This window comes from Pelobates fuscus, chromosome 10 (assembly GCF_036172605.1).
Source record: "Pelobates fuscus isolate aPelFus1 chromosome 10, aPelFus1.pri, whole genome shotgun sequence".
In the NCBI taxonomy this organism is placed as follows: domain Eukaryota; kingdom Metazoa; phylum Chordata; class Amphibia; order Anura; family Pelobatidae; genus Pelobates; species Pelobates fuscus.
The window spans coordinates 143,392,240-143,407,884 of record NC_086326.1 but is presented as its reverse complement, the minus strand read 5'-3'; positions in this window follow the sequence as shown (position 1 = coordinate 143,407,884).

Sequence of the window (15,645 nt, the reverse complement as noted above, 5' to 3'; positions counted from 1 at the left end):
TGTTTCTTTCTTATTATTTTTGCTGTTCTGGACTATGCTAAGCTAAGCTCCCCTGCTTTTAGGTGGGAAAAACTTAGGGAGACATATTTACCTTAGCCTGGTTATCCTTGTGCTCCTACACTTATTTTGGCTCCTAATGACATCATCTGCCATGAGCTGTTGTCACTACTCTCACGTACAAAACACGCAGAAGAAAGGGTCTATGAGGGATCCTGTGGGATCTTTATAATTTTGCACATGCACTATAAGGTTCACTTGTGTTTTTTTTTTTTTTAATTCTTTATTTTTGTAGTGCGTAGGCAAATTACAATTGCTTGTGAGGTACCCCAAAGGCAGTCCTCTAGCACAATACGAACAGTTGAACATAGGGGTATAAGGTGGAACAGGCACATTTTTTATATATAACGAGAGAAACGGTATAGCTTTACTTTGGTTAGGCATTTGCGTAACATAACATAGAGTGATATCGCTTAACTTTCTAGGCATGTGATTATTTTGCAGTGGCAAGAGCTAGTGAAGCTGTGAGTAGGTTACCACATGCGTTAGAGTAAGGGTGAGTGATTCAGGCTTAGGTTTCACGCTTAGATGGGTGGGCAAATATGCTTAGACATTTGACTAGAGGATCAATAGCTGCGCACACTTAGAGAATATGTGAGTCGAAACACAGTTTTATATCTTAAAATAACATGCAAAGCTTCTGGCTTAATTAACTGGCTTTGTGCAGGCTATGTGGAGTGTGTGGCAAAATTAGACTGCAGGCTAGCTGTGATGCAATTGAGTAAGCTGCCAAAACTTGCCGGGCGCTTAACATAGCAATTAAATGATCAGTTATGTCTAGCTAAACATGATGGTCGTTGAGGTGAAGGTGCTGAGCTACCTGTGCTCACAGATATGAAAGCTATGCGTAGGGTTGAAGGAGCACGGTGTAGCACCTGTGAGACAAATCAAACATTTTATAAAGTTTAACAAGCTGGAACATATGAAGAGTAGTGTGGGAGCTGTCAGTGTGTGCCTTGGGTTTTGGTACGTGAGATAGCAAATTGACAGTGTCAATAGATAAATGAAACATTGTAAATCAAAACCACAGTGTCTCCTGGGGTCCCCCAGGCTTAAGTTCCGCTCCTGCCAAGTCGGCAGTTATGAGATGTGCCCCCAAGGTCGTGAGTCCCTGCTATTGCGTTGGGCGCTGTGTGGGGTCTCACGGCCAAGGAAGCTAGTGTCCCGATTCACCCTGGGTGGTTTACCCGATGCCTCGTTGGGGCTGCTGTTGCCCATGGTGTTGTGTTGCGGTGTAGCTATCGGTCGGGTCTGTGTGTGGTCGACTGGCTGGGCCGTGCCACTGGGGTAGGGTCATTCCTGCTGCTTTGGGTACTTGAGGTGGTCCTGAGCTTGGCTTCAACGGTCCCCCCTGCTTTGCTGTCTGGCGTTGGAGAGGTGAGTGCTTGACATTCCGCCATCTTCTGGTTTCTGCCTTCATGGGCCTTGCATCTCTTTTCTGCTCCTGCCACTTTGGGTGAGCTTCACCCGTTTGATGCAGCCGTCTCGTTGACACCCCCGGGGTCCTGGGGATCAGACGCCTCACACCACCTTTCGCCTTTAGTTCTCCGTTGCTTGGTCTCGAGTGGGACTGCAATGAAAGCTGGCTTCTCGTGGTGGTGCGGTGGGGGTGCATTACTGCTTGTCTCCATCTGGCCTCCCGCTGGGTACACTGTGGTGACGGCTGAGCCGGCTCCTCAGGCGCCGGGGGTCTCATGTGTGCTTCCAGCTTTGCCCAGAAAGCAGAGAAGATGCTGTTCAGCCGCATCTCCGTTTCTTGCCATGCGTTGGGTGAGTCAGCGGTATGGCAGGTTACCACCATTTGAGCGCCCGCAGAGCCAGTTGGCTTTGGGCTCCCCGGGTCCGGTGCTGGCCCGTTGCTTTGCCGGGGGGTCGGTTGTGGGTAGACCGGGATGACCCCCACCGGTCCAGAGGGGGGGGAACGGTGGCCCACTGCCAGGTGTCCAGCATGGTGTTGCGGTAGGGGAGCGGTCGTCTCCCCTGCACCTGCCATGCTTGTAGGCCTCACCGTGAGTTTTGCTCGTTCCTTCGCTTGAGAGGTATCGTTTTTCTCCCCTCGTTGCCCACTCTCGTGTGGTGCTCTTATAATCGCAATTGGGTGCCGGTGTGGCAGTGAAATTTTGCTTGAAATGTCGAGTTTTGCAGGAGCTGCTGAGAAAAGCATCTGCACAGCTCTGCTGTCAGGCCCCGCCCCCGTTCACTTGTGTTTTAGCTTAGCTATTTACTATTTAATTTTCTAAAATTTGAAATTTATTTTTAACCCTTCAAGTCAAAACATTGGGTTAATACACGCCTCTAGTGAATGTCACTACAGCCACTAGAATGGCTTCCTATGCAGCAAATGAGTATAACTCACCCACCAATTGCAGCGCACAGAAGAGCATTGAATCCGGTGCTTTCCTATGAGAAGTATTTAATTGGATGCATGCACAGCGCTCACTGAGTATGTGCATCACGTCCCCCATGGGTAGCATTGGACTGGGCAAACACCGGGGATACGACACCTCCACAATGATGTCGTAGGAGGCAGAGAGGCCAGCAGCACCGAGGTATTCTCGGCACGGGAAGAAAGGTAAATACAACCTTTTTACAAATATATTTTTACTAGTGGAGGGCAAACTAATCCAAACAGAGGCAGGGGCACTATAAGTTTGTATTGCTAAAGCTATAGTATTCCTATAAATAAATAAAAAATCCAATTTGATAAATCTCCCCCAATATATTTCTTTCTCTATAATGATTCTATGTATTCCAAATCTCATCTTCAACAGACCGGCCTCAGATGCAACTGTAGCCCATGCAGTGACATACTAGGCTGAATGGGCCCTGATAGTGCAAAGAGGCAGGCATAGGAAGCCAATAAGATGTGGATATGGGGTTAATAGGGGTGGGCTTAAGGGGTTAAGCCCACCCCATTTTAGGTAGTGGCCATTTTAATCTGCCTACTCTTACCTGTAGTTGTCCCTCCCTCCCTTTTTGGTTCTGTTGGCATTTTTCTCACTTAGTCACAGCAGCGGGATTAGGCATTGGCGGGGTAAAGTGAGTCTATTATGTGCAGGGTTAAGTTGAGTGGAAAATACTTACGGGGGTTACAGTGGTTTCGTAGGTTCGTGTTTGTCGGTGGCTCAGAACCTGGGGTTGTAGGGGTCTCACGGTATACCCCTACAGTTTGTTATATATTGGCAAGCATACCACTTGGTTGGTGTGTTATGTGATTATTATTCTTGTTATATTATGGTTTATACTCATGTTTGTGGGTCATTGCTAGGGTTATATTACCCTTGGGTGGGAGAGGGGTATTTTAGTATGTGTGTTAAGTGTTGGCAATGACCTTATATTATACGATGTGTTAATAAAGCCGTGGACAACATTTTTCCAATGTTAAAATGGTGGTCTGTATTTTATTGGGAATGGGTATTAAGGTTAAGCTGGATATCTTGAAAAGGCGACTATGCGCATATCATGTAATAACAAACCTTTAGTCAAATTTCAACAAGCTAACCATTCTCATTAAATAACACATAATCCTGTCAACTGGTAATGGGAAGTATCAGGAGGCCAGTGCCCTGATTAAAAAAATACAATATAAAAGAGAGAATATATTTCAATTACTATTTATTTTACGAATTTAGAAACAGACAGACAATATATAATTGAAACATAGGTACAGAAACATTACAGGGTTACTCCAACCTCCATATCCACTTCTGCATTTAGAAGTTGTCCGGGAGCAAGCAATCTGTATGTGCAGCATTTCTGCTTCAAGCGCTGCCTATACAGAGATATTTGTACATTTGTTCTGGGGTCCTGTTACACCTCTGGTCAGTCAATCAGAACTCTAGTTCATACGGACTAATGTGAGTTCTGGGCAAATACTGCGTCCGACGTCAGCATGCTTTGCACTTCCACTGGACCTAACTAGTTTCTGGAACTGTGCCCTCCTTCCCTACCTCCTTCCATTGCAAAGCCCACACTTTCTCTCCATGTCATCACCTTACATTTTAAGCCAAGACCTCCCCTTGTTCACCCTCCACCCTCTGTGCAGTTCCCCCTTTTCCCCCTCCTTCGTGAATAGGCTTGGGCAAGATTAGCCGTCACTAAGCTCAGCTGCCACTCTGTGACAATTGATTTTATTTATACAGAATCTCACAAAAGTGAGTACACCCCCTCACATTTTTGTAAATATTTTATTATATCTTTTCATGTGACAAAACTGAAGAAATGACACTCTGCTACAATGTAAAGTAGTAAGTGTACAGTCTGTACAACAGTGTAAATTTGCTGTCCCCTTAAAATAACTCCACACTCCGCTATTAATGTCTAAACCGTTGTCAACAAAAGTGAGTACACCTCTAAGTGTAAATGCCCAATCAGCCATTTTCCCTCCCTGGTGTCATGTGACTCGTTAGTGTTACAAGGTCTCAGGTGTGAATGGGGAGCAGGCGTGTTCAATTTGTTGTTGTTGCTCTCACACTCTCTCATACTGGTCACTGGAAGTTCAACATGGCACCTCATGGCAAAGAACTCTCTGAGGATCTGAAAAAAGAATTGTTGCTCTACATAAAGATGACTTTGGCTATAAAAAAGATTGCCAAGACAATGAAACTGAGCTGCAGCACGGTGGGCAAGACCATACAGCGGTTTCACTGGATAGGTTCCACTCAGGACAGGCCTCACTATGGTCGACCAAAGAAGTTGAGTGCACGTGCTCAGTGTCATATGCAGAGGTTGTATTTGGGAAATAGACATATGAGTGCTGCAGAGTTTGACGGGGGGTCAGCCTGTGAATGCTCAGACCATACGCTGCACACTGCATCAAATTGGTCTGCAAGACAAGCAGACTAAGGACATGGATTACTGGTCCGATAAACTTATTTGGTTCAGATGGTGTTAAGCGTGTGTGTGGCGGCAACCAGATGAGGAGTACAAAGACAAGTGTGTTTTGCCTACAGTCAAGCATTGTGGTGGGAGTGTCCTGGTCTAGGCCTGCATGAGTGCTGCCGGCACTGGGGAGCTACAGTTCATTGAAGGAACCATGAATGCCAACATGTACGGTGACATGCTGAAGCAGAGCATGAACCCCCTTCCCTTCAGAGACTGGGCCGCAGGGCAGTATTCCAAATTGATAACGACCCCAAACACACCTCCAAGACGACCACTGCCTTGCTAAAGAAGCTGAAGGTAAAGGTGATGGACTGGCCAAGGATGTCTCCAGATCTACACCCTATTGAGCATCTGTGGGACATCCTCAAACAGAAGGTAGGGGATCACAAGGTCTCTAACATCCACCAGGTTTGTGATGTCGTCATGGAGGAGTGGAAGAGGAATCCAGTAGCAACCTGTGAAGCTCTGGTGAACTCAATGCCCATGAGGGTTAAGGCAGTGCTGGAAAAAAATGGTGGGCACACAAAATATTGACACTTTGGGCCCAATTTGGACATTTCCATTTACGGGTGTACTCACTTTTGTGAGATACTGTATATAAATGCTGTGACGAGACCAATCTCGCCACATTGCATTGGAGGAGCCTGGTTGCCCGCCTGCTGCCTTTGGATTATGGACTGGCAGCTAAAGGGTTAATTTTACTGTGCAGAAAGATTTATTTTTCCCTTTCTGCACAGCCGTTCGGTAGATGCTATCTACCGAACAAACAGCCGTTTTTCAGACTCCCCAGAGCCGTGGGAAGCCGGCCGGCGCTGTTAATTGGCCTCCCAGAAGCTGGAGTGTGCCCTCCATTTACCTCCCTGAAGCTGCGGTTAACCGCAGCTTAATTGATTGTTACTGGGTGGCCACGGTTACACTTAGCGGCCACTAGATGGCGGTGTTCTGGAGCTCCCCGGGCAGCCAGCGCTTTTCTGCCCGGCTTTCATGCACCAAACCCGGACACTTTTACGTGCAGGCACCGCTGAACCTCCAGCCCCTGGTTCTAATTCGTATATATTTAACCAAATGCATGTAAATTCGGTAGTTTATTTTATGTGAATGTTAACCCAGATAGCTATGCCATGGAGCCAATTCGTGTAATTAAAGACTCTGGCTCCATGGCAATTAAACTGTATTCGTGTGGTCTGAGTGCCATTCACCTAATAATGTGCACTCAGACCTGAGCTATCTGTGGATATATTACATGTCTGTGTTTTATGTATAAAATGTGTCTTTATGTATTTTAACCCCTTAAGGACACATGACATGTCTGACATGTCACGATTCCCTTTTATTCCAGAAGTTTGGTCCTTAAGGGGTTAAAGTGGTAGTCTGTCTTTGTGTCCCCACATGTGTAATGGAGTTTTGCCTTTTGTCCTGGGAGATAATTGAATTACTTCTCCAGGGCAGAGAGGAGGAAGCCAGGATGCATTGTGGGGATGTTTTACTGCTGTATGTCTGTAATTGGTACTTGTCTGTCCGTTGTTACAGTCTTCCATCTGGTCCCCTAGGGGAGTGTCCACCAGGTGGGAGGCCTGCATAAATACAGGGGCAGGTAGCCCTCAATAAACAGACCACTGCTTGACCCTCAACACGGAGCCTTGTCTTGTTATTGGCAGTGGTGTATCCTGGTTTTGTGCTGCCCTAGGCAGGACAAAACTCAGGCGCCCCCCTCCCGTCCGCGCCACCCCCACCCAACCCTTCCCCCGACCTTCTAAATACACACACACATTCGCTGACAGATACGCATACACTAGCTAACAGACATACATACACACACACACACACACTAACAGACATACATACACACACACACACACACACACTAACAGACATACATACACACACACACACACACTAACAGACATACATACACACACACACACTAACAGACATACATACACACACACACACACTAACAGACATACATACACACACACACACACACACACACACTAACAGACATACATACACACACACACTAACAGACATACATACACACACTAACAGACATACATACACACACTGACATACATACACACTAGCAGACACACACACACACACTAACAGACACACACACTAACAGACACACACACTAACAGACATACACTCACATTTAAAAATTTTTTTTTAAATGTAACCCCCTAGCCTCCTTACCTTTGGAAATGATGGGGGGGGGGGGGGTCTCTTCCTCCCTGGTGGTCCAGTGGCTTCTGGGCGGGCAGCATTGGCGGGCGGCAGGCTGGCGGGGGAGCACTTCCCCTGAGCTGTCTGCTCAGCTCCCTCGCGCGCCGCAGAGTGAGGCTGGGAGGCGGAGCCGGAATATGACGTCATATTCCGGCTCCCAGCCTCACTCTGCAGCGCGCAGAGGGAGCTGAGCAGACAGCTCAGAGGAAGTGCTCCCTCGCCAGCCGCCCACCAGCGCCGCCCGCCCAGCCCAGCAGCCCGCCAGCATGTCTGTTAGCCGCAAGGCTAACAAGACATTTGCCTTGGGCATTTGGGGGCGGCTTTTTTTGCCGCCCCCTGGAAAATGCCGCCCAAGGCAAATGCCTTGTTTGCCTCGCGGCTAATACGCCCCTGGTTATTGGGGGGGATTCACTGTATGCTGTTGTAGACTGATTGCCAGGAGTGTAAGCTGATGTATGCTTTTCCTGTTCGTCTGCTAGCAGCTATTCGTGAGGTTCCAGTTTGGAGTGCTATTTTGTATCCAGTTCGGGAGTTTGGTGTTCTGCAGTAGCTGTACCTGTCTCTCAGAAAGGGGCATATTGCCTAAACGGATTTTAACCCCTTGTCTGCTGAAATGGTCCGTAACAAATGCCAATAATAACATTAACGCTCATGAATGCTCACACCGCATCGTTCACTGCTTCTGATAGAGAAACATTGGAATTAATGCCTCTCTAGCAGAAGAAGCTGATTGAAGCATGGGCCCAAAGTCCAACAATGCTCCTGTATGAGAAACATTTGATTGGATCGTGAACAATAAGAGGATGACAGCGTTACGACGGGCGTGCCGTAGAAAAGATGCTATGAAAATATTGTTTTTTATGTCCGTATGATTGGGTACAGTAAGAAAGGCAATATTCACAAAATTCCAAGGTAAATTGCTAGCTGAAAATTTGACATAAATAGCAGAAGAGTTATAACTCCCCCAAAACCCAATAACAACAGGACTTTTATAAATATAAAAAAGCCATTCAAACACAAGCTCAGATCCAGAAATTGTAAAAAGAAAAAATAGGGGTGGGGGGGGGGGGGTAGTACTGACGCTCATGTAATTCAGAATATTTCACGCAAACTAAAATGAAGCCATGAACCAATGTCACAAACAAAAAATGAGCGAATAAGAAAAAACAATTAAAATATATTCAATGGGGCGTGGCCGGACCGTGCATGGAGACTGACGGGTAAAACCTGATCTCCTCGCCCTGGGCCACTAGCGGCAATAATCCGCCGTCTCCTTTGCAGATCATGTTCAGGAATAAGAGACCCCAGCTTCTGGGCACGCCGCAGCAGCGCTCACCGCGCAGACCCACGGGCACCATGGACGATTTTGTGTCCACTCCGGCGGAGCTGCGAGATGTCGGGCTGGTGGACAAAATGGCGCCGACCTCCCCCAGCGCGGGAAGCGCGGGAGGGTCCCTGTAGGGAAGTGAGGGAGAAGATGCGCGGGCACTAATTAGGCAGGAGCTGGCTCAGATCTCTGCCCATATGCTCACTAAGGCAGACACCGGCAACCTGCTGCAGGAGTTCCGGACGGCAGTGAGGGAAGAAATCTCCACCCTGCGCACAGACCTGGCAGAAGTGGAGGTGAGGGTGGACGCGCTGGAGACTGAAGCACAGGCGAGCCGTAACCAGCATCGTGCTGCCGAACTCGCGACCACCCGCCAAGGTAACCTTCTCCTGACCCTACGCCGCCAGGTTGAAGATTTGGAAAACCGCAGCCACCGCCAAAATATACGGATCCGCGACCTACCGGAACCAGACAGTGCACCACTGCAGGAGACAGTGAGAGCTCTCTTCCGGCAGATTCTAGGTGAGAGCTACCCCACGGATCTCTAATTTGACAGGGTGCACAGAGCCCTGGGACCCCAGAGACAGGATGGGAAACAGAGGGACGTTCTCTGCTGCCTCCACGCCTATAGCCTTAAAGACCAGCTGATGACCGCTACCAGAGAAGTGGACGCAATCACGTTCCAGGGTGTGGAGGTAGCCCTATTTCAGGACCTGTCCAGCCTCTTCTTGGATGCAAGACGGCTCTCAGACCCATAACAGCGGTCCTCAGGGACAGGAACATTGCTTACAGGTGGGGATTCCCCTTTAGCCTCCAGGTGAGACATGGCGGCTCCTGGCTGCAGATCCGGTGGCCAGATGATGTACCACCACTGCTGAGAACCCTCCGTATCCCCCCTGTACGCGTCCGCAACTGGCTCTTGGAGACCCCGCTGGCACCAAGGGGAAGACCGGCTGATCGAGAGACCCAACCGACACCTCCTCAGGCACGAGAGCCCCCCGCGCAGATGTGGGGAGGACCTGCCGAGGCGGAAGAATAGCACGCCCAAATGCAGCAGCGATTGGTCGAGGCGCAAAGTACTGTGGGTTCCGCCTGGGCTGTGGGAGCACGCTAGCCATAGGGGTTTAGTTTTTGAGGTTGGGTGGGTGGCGGTGCATGGACTGGGGTCCCCCCTCCTCCACTCCCCCCGAGCCGATGGACGAAGCACAGATGCCCTGGGACTTGGCAACGTGGAGCGGGCTCGGCTCCTTCTTCTCCTCCTCCCCCGCCGCTTGCTGGCGTTGGCCCTCCCCCCCTCCTCTTGGGGCCCCATCTGCGGACCTGATAGGTGGGAGCTCGGGCGGGGAGACCCTTGGTGGCCTAGCCCAATGGCCAGGGAGCTGGGGGTGGTTGACTTGTAAATAGTTTATCCTGAACCTGGTTACTGCACGGACACAACAGGCATGGACATCGGGTTGCCCGGGGCGGGCGCTGGGTGACACAGAGACACGACACCTCGAACTCAATACACACGACGGGACTGACCGGTTCCCTGTGCGGATTCTGTGCACGACCCCTAGGACAGACTGTGGGAGGCAGTGAGGAGGGACCCTACACAAACCTACAACGGACACGGACGTAATTCCGATCTTGACCACAGACGACCTTTCCACCTGACCACCTCGACTTGACCCCCTCTTCCCCTCTACCCTCTCCACCAAGATGGGGCGGCCGGTGGTCACCCCGGGGGCTGGGGGTTTCCGCCCCGCGCCTCTGCATCTGTGGACTAACAACGTTAGAAGGCTTAATGCTCCTGAGAGGCGGTCGCACCTGCTGCGGTCCCTGTGGGTCAATAGGGCCTCAATTGCGTTTCTCCAGGAGACCGATTTTAGAGACTCGGACCACCCCTCACTGAGCGACTCCAGATTTCCGACTGGCTACTTTGCCAACCACCCAAGCATAAAAAAAGCAGGTGTGGCGATCTTATTCGCCAGACACATCCCGTTCCGCTGCTTGGAAACGAAGGTGGACCCAAATGGCCGCTATCTGTTCATCAAAGGCACGATTGCAGACAGGAGATATACGCTCACCTCCATCTACACTCGGACGTGTGTCGCTGGGTTACCCACGGCGCAAAGCACGCCGCCGGACTGGCAGACGCGTGGAGAGTCCTCCATCCGGAGGATAAAGACTTCACCCACTATTCACCAGTGGCACAGTCGCTTAGACTACATTTTGGTGGCCCAAGAATACCTGCATTTGCTCCAGACCTGCAATATTCGAACAGCGGTGTGGTCTAACCACTCCCCGGTACTCGCAACAATGAGCTCCCCCCTATTTAAACCAAGTAGTCGGCAATGGAGGCTCAATGAGCAGATACTGGGAGACGCGCTGGTTCTCACGGAAGCAGCGGAGGTACTGAAACGTTATTTTGAAACCAACAACACCCCCGAAGTGGCACCGCTGACGAGATGGGAAGCGCATAAATGCGTTATCCGTGGTCATTTAATTAAGACCTGTACCAAATGTAAAAAGAAACTCCATGGGCGCCTCGCGGACCTGTACACGCGGACGGCTCAACTCGAGCTTGACCATAAAACCACCCAGTCAGAGGACACCTACCGGACGCTCCTAGAGACTCGTCGAGACTTGAAGCGCCTATTATCCCAACAATTGACCCACACACTCCGCAAATCGTGCAGGTGTCTCTATGAACATTCTAACATATGCGGCAGAATGCTTGCGAGAATGCTGCAGAAAAAGAGTAGACTGGCCCAGATAACGACGCTACAGACGGCAGGATCAACACCCACGAGGAGACCGGACAAAATCGTGGCTGAATTCCACGACTTCTATACTAAACTATATAACCTGCCGACAAGTGAGAAACACAGGACAGCTCAGGAGAAGAGGGTCAAAACGCGGGAGTACCTGGAGACGCATGTACATCGGAAGTTGACTCAGGACCAAGCCGAGGACCTGGAGGCACCCATAACGCTGGAGGAACTCAGGGGCGTGCTCGAGCTACAGACCTATCTCTCTGCTCAACGCGGACCTCAAGTTGTTCACCAAGGTCCTAGCCCTCCGAATAGCACGGATCGCCACTGACCTAGTCCACCTGGATCAGACGGGGTTTATCCCTGGCCGCGAAGCCAAAGATAACACGGTGCGGGCGCTTAACATCATCCATGCCACACAGAAATCCGCATGGGGAGGCCTGCTTCTCTCCACAGATGCCGAGAAGGCCTTTGGCCGGGTGGACTGGCAGTTTATGAAGGAGACCCTGGGAGAGATGGGCTTCGGACCCCACTTCCAATCCATGGATTGCAGCAATATATGCGACCCTGAAGGCCCGCCTGCGGATTAATGGCGCCCTTTCCCCCCACCTCTCGATCAAAAAGGGGACTCGGCAGGGCTGCCCCCTTTCCCCCCTTCTGTTTGCCCTCACGCTAGAGCCTTTTCTGGCGGCGGTCAGACGGGACGGGGGCATAACGGGAATTAAAGTGCAAGGCACGACCCACAAAGTCGCCGCGTATGCAGATGATATGTTGTTTTTTATTGAAAATCCGGTGATCGCAATTCCGAACTTGCTGCGGGCATTTGAGGAATATGGATCTCTATCAAATCTTAACTTCATCTACGCTCAGACACGCTTGAACGGCTTAAGGCAAACTTCCCCTTCAAATGGTGTACGCACCGCATTAGATACCTTGGGATCTGGCTACCAAGTGACCTGAGCAGATTATACCAGGATAACTACTTACCCCTACTGGGTACCCTCCGCGCAGATATGCAGAGGTGGGGGGCTTCGTGTGTCTCATGGTTTGGCAGAATAAATGCCGTTAAAATGAATCTCCTCCCACGGCTTCTGTACCTTTTCCAGACGATACCCACATACGTACCACTGGCGTACTTTACAACCTTAAACACGACGAGCCAGCAGATCGTCTGGACCGCAGGTACAGCCAGACTTAAACACACGCAGCTCATTCTCCGTAAATGCCGCGGGGGAACAGGTCTACCCGCCCTACAATCCTACTACCATGCAACGCACCTCCTCCAGATTGTGGACTGGCACGTGCCGACGACCGACAAACACTGGGTCCATCTTGAACGAGCACAGGCACGGGGACGGATCCCATCGGTTGTCTGGCTCCTAAACCCCCTACAGATCGGGGACATTCGAGATCACCCACTCATCGGGGCAACAATGCGAATTTGGTCCACACTAGGGTATAAACTTGAACTCTCAACTAACCCGAATCCAATGATGCCGGTGATCTACAACCTGGAGATAGCGGGAGGCTTGGCGCCGCGGGATGTCACGGGTATGGGACATACCGGCAGACTTCGTCTGGGGGAGTGGTGCTCTGCTGGACAGCTGAAATCCCTTGAGGACCTGCTGACTCAGGAGTGGGCGACTGTGATGATACGTTTCCGATACCACCAAATACGACAATCGTACCTCACAATAACGGTAAAAACACCTCATACAAAGGAACTTAACCCAATTCGAAGCACTATGCACCGCAGAGACACACCTACCAAGGGGAATCTCGATGATTTACGCTATGATGCTCGCAGCCACGAAGACCCAACCGGCACCCTACCAGGCGAAATGGGAGCAGGCCACGGGGCAGGTACTGTCCGAGGCTGAATGGGAGAAGATCCACATACTGACACATCAAGGGACATTCAGCGCCAAGCTCCAGGAGCTTAATTACAAACTTATGACTTGCTGGTACAGGACGCCGGTACGTCTTTTCCGCATGGTGTTGCTCCGCGGAAGGCACGGATCTACACATATGGTGGTGACGGCAGACCTGCATGACGTAGTTAAATGCACTAGACTATGGGCCCCGTGGATAGACTATATGGCCCGTAGACCTCGCGACCCCGGAGACCGAGTAGAGGAGGCCGGCTCGTAGATGCATATTGCGGGACGAGGGCCTGAGGGGCGGGTCCCCCCCCCCTGCCTGGGGGCCCTCGGCTTTGCCCTCCCATCCCCCCCTTTTTTTTTCTCCTACCCCGGATGCTGACCTACTGGACTGATACTCTAGGACGGGACCCTGCCCGATTGGACGACAAGGCATATAGTTAGGTGTTAGGCCCCAGGGAGACGTAGCCTAGACTACTCCGCCTACACTTCACCGGCGACCGACACGTTAGTCAGGGCACTTAGGGGCCTATTCCGGTTACACGAGTTTTCATAGTTCACCTAGTTTCCCCACCACTGACACAGAGGACGCGTTGCCAGGGTGGCAAGGGTTATAGCGCATACAAAGCCAGAGTGCAATACAGGGGCGCATACACAACTCTACACCAAGCAGGCACCCTACAGGACATAGACATTTGAGTCCTGTTATGCCGACAATCGTAGAAGGGACCTCAATCCCAGCTCTCGGGACCTGTAGTACCAGGAGTAAAATACTGGGTACCCACATTGCATTCAGGGCCGGTGCAAGGATTTTTGCCGCCCTAGGCAAAAAAAATGTTGCCGCCCCCCCATATGTCCAGCCCACCATGTGACATCACAATGCCCGCCCATATGCTCTGCCATATGGGCCAACGCCAGTCTTCACAAACTGTCTTATCTGAAAAGACAGTGTGTTTACATTAAAAAGCCTACAGGCACAGGCTATAGACACCAGAACCACTACATTATGCCGTAGTGCTTCTGGTGACTATAGTATCCATTTAATGTGAGGTAAATTAGAGATTAGTGCCACTAATAATATATTGGATTGCCTACTTACCACCAGATGAGGACAAGAGGCTGATGATGGGCTCAGTCTGGCTCCACAGGTCTGGTGTAGAAGAGGCTCTCTGGAGACTGTTTTTAACAGTGCTCACAACAATTAACGAACAGGAAGCAGCTCCATTTTTTAGGGCCCCTTACACAGCTCAAGGTCTGGGCCCCCAGGGGGCATACGCCTACAATGCCCACCCATAAATCCACCTACATGGCCCATCCATGAGTTGGGGATGTTTTATGTGTGCAATTTGTGTAAGGGATGTAGTGTGTTTATAGGGGATGTAGTGTGTGTTTGCGTGTAAGGAATGCATTGTATGTTTCTGTGTGTGTGTGTGTGTGTGTGTGTGTGTAAGGGGTGCAAGGTTTGTTTCTGTGTCTGTAATTGAATGCAGTGTGTGTCTGTAAGGGGTGCATTAATTATGTAAGAACGTAAGGGATGAATTGTGTGTTTCGGGTGTGTGTGTGTGAGTAGGAATGCATTGTATGTTGTGTGTGTGTGTGGGGGGATGCATTGTGTATGTGTGTAGTGTAAAAGAGAGGGTTTGTGGGGTAGGATAGGGACTGAGATGGGAACAGCTTTCTTTTTTAAAAAAAAATCATAGTGCTCTCCCCTCAATTATTGATTTCCCCTTCCCTTCTGTCCCTCCGTGTTCTCCCCTTCTGTCACTTAGTGCTCTCCCTTGGCCCCCTGTACCTCTGCAGTCCCCCTTGGTGGTCTTCTCACTCCCCCCTTAGTGGTCCTCCCTCTCCCAAACCCCTTAGTGGTCCTCCCTCTCCCAAACACCTTAGTAGACCTTCCCCTACTCCCCCCACCCCCTTAGTGGTAATCACCCTCCTCCCCTCTCCTTAGTAGTCCTCACTCCTTACCCCCCTTAGGTGGTCCTTCCCCCCCTTAGTGGTCCTTATCCCCCCCAACCTCCCATAGTGGTCCTTACCCCCCCTCCCTCCCCTAGTGGTCCTTATCCCCCCTCCCTCCCATAGTGGTCCTTATCCCCCCTCCCTCCCATAGTGGTCCTTATCCCCCCTCCCTCCCATAGTGGTCCTTATCCCCCCTCCCTCCCATAGTGGTCCTTACCCCCCCTACCTCCCATAGTGGTCCTTATCCCCCCTCCCTCCCATAGTGGTCCTTATCCCCCCTCCCTCCCATAGTGGTCCTTATCCCCCCCTCCCTCCCATAGTGCTCCTTATCCCCCCCTCCCATAGTGCTCCTTATCCCCTCCATCCCTCCCATAGTGCTCCTTATCCCCCCTCCCATAGTGCTCCTTATCCCCCCCTCCCATAGTGCTCCTTATCCCCCCTCCCATAGTGCTCCTTATCCCCCCTCCCATAGTGCTCCTTATCCCCCCCTCCCATAGTGCTCCTTATCCCCCCTCCCCTAGTGGTCCTTATACCCCCCCCTCCCCTAGTGGTCCTTATA